Source organism: Onychostruthus taczanowskii, unplaced genomic scaffold (genome assembly GCF_017590055.1).
Source record: "Onychostruthus taczanowskii isolate IOZ18803 unplaced genomic scaffold, ASM1759005v1 scaffold1422, whole genome shotgun sequence".
Lineage (NCBI taxonomy): Eukaryota > Metazoa > Chordata > Aves > Passeriformes > Passeridae > Onychostruthus > Onychostruthus taczanowskii.
In genome coordinates, this window is record NW_024498600.1 from 1 (window position 1) to 1,809 (window position 1,809).

General features: G+C 44.3%; 1 long non-coding RNA gene across 1 annotated transcript in view; it reads left to right on the plus strand.

Moving 5' to 3' along the window:
• Positions 1-1,425: 1,425 nt before the first annotated feature.
• LOC121332627 overlaps positions 1,426-1,809 on the plus strand; it is a 1,301-nt gene continuing 917 nt past the window's right edge. The window contains exon 1 of the long non-coding RNA XR_005952179.1: positions 1,426-1,514. This is a non-coding gene — a long non-coding RNA (uncharacterized LOC121332627). The remainder of the gene's footprint in view (positions 1,515-1,809) is intronic.

Here is a 1,809-nt window from a genome sequence, read left to right on the forward strand (position 1 = left end):
GCAAGTCAAGCTGTGTTCCTCTGCAGTTTACAAAGTCTGGAGGCAAGAAGCAGAATTTGAGGACAACTCCAGTTCACTGCTATTCTCAGGAAGAAGGAAGATTTCTCCCTTGAAGCTGGCTGAAAACAGATGAAGAGTCTGCTCTATCTTGCACGAGCTCCATGTGCGGGTGCTTTCCTTGTGCCAGAAATGCTCACCAGAATCAAAGCAACCTTGCAGAGCTGGTCCATGAGCTGGGCTTAGTGTGAAGTTTGTGGTCTCTGCTTTAGTCCTTCAGAAAAGACCCCGCACCTGAAAGCCTGAACCCTTTTCTGTGTTCAAGAGCTGTGTGTAAGAAGTAGTAGGATGTCTTTCCAGGAGGCCAAGTGATGATGGTCAAGTGCTTTGCCAAGCAAAAGCTCAATCTTGGCAGGAGGAGCCAGTCTGGAGCCATCCCGAGTTACCTGAGTAGGAACAGTGTCCTGAACTGGAAGCCAAGCACCAACTGCACCTTGCAAGGGTTGCATTTCAATCAAGGGTGTTTGGATGTTTTTTGGGTTTGTTTTTTTTTTAGCTCAATCTTGGCAGGAGGAGCCAGTCTGGAGCCATCCCGAGTTACCTGAGTAGGAACAGTGTCCTGAACTGGAAGCCAAGCACCAACTGCACCTTGCAAGGGTTGCATTTCAATCAAGGGTGTTTGGATGTTTTTTGGGTTTGTTTTTTTTTTCCTCAGGAAATTGTGTGTGATATTATTTGGGTGAATGACAAATATTACTCCTTCTCTAGAATTGGAAACTAAAATTTCTGACTGTTTTTTCTTAATTAATGAAACTTTTTGCTCAACTCTTTCACATGCAGAGGCCACCTATGCCTTTGCAGGCAGAGCTTAGCTGCTACAATACTAACTACAGGAAGTGATATTCAATAAAGGGAGGACACTGCAGCAACCTACTTTCTGAATAAGATGCATAAAAAGTCAGCAATGGAAAGAGTGTTTCCTGACTGCCAGGGAAGCCAGACATTGATCTTGCAGGAGGTGACTGGTGGTGTCAGCTCTTACTCTGCCTGGTCTCTCTTCCTCACTGCCCTTCAGATGAAACTGTTATTCCTTACTAGCATTTCATGATGAATGGACTTGCATGACATTTTTAGAGCTGCTGGTCAGGAAATGTTGACTGAGTGCATGCTTGTTTGCTATCAATGAGGAAAATACCCAAACAAACTCACAGTGCTTCCCTCTTTCTTGTTTCAGCCCATGGTGCACACTGATGTGCAGTCCATTGAAGGAATATTGAAGGTGGGTACTCTTCAATAGCACATCTCCATGGGAAAGCCTGTACAAATCCATGGGGGAGGGGGATCCCTCTGACTCTGGGAAGGTGAAACTCCCTCTGTGTCCCTGAGGAAAAACTCCTGAGAGCTGCTTCTCTCTCTCTCTCTCTTTGCAGGAAATGAGCAGCCCCCTGTCACCTCTCCTGCCATCCCTTCAGTCACCTGAGAGAACAGAGACTTCCAAATTTCCTGTGCAGGCAAAGGTAACCCAGCCCACTTTTTTCAGGGCTTGCGATAAATGACAAGAGATCTTTGTGCTGAGCAGAAGTTCAGTCTTGGCTCTGAAGGAGCCTGCCTGGAGACCTGCCTGAGTTCCCTGACCATAAACAATGTTGAGAGTAGGAAAACAAGCAGAAACTGCACCTTGTGTGGGGTTGCATTATACCCAGGTGGTTTTGGGTTTTTTTGTTGTTTTCTTTTTCTTTTTGTTTTTTGTTGTTGTTTTTTTTTTTTTTTTTTTTTTTTTTTTTTTTTTTTTTTTTTTTTTTTTTTTTTTAC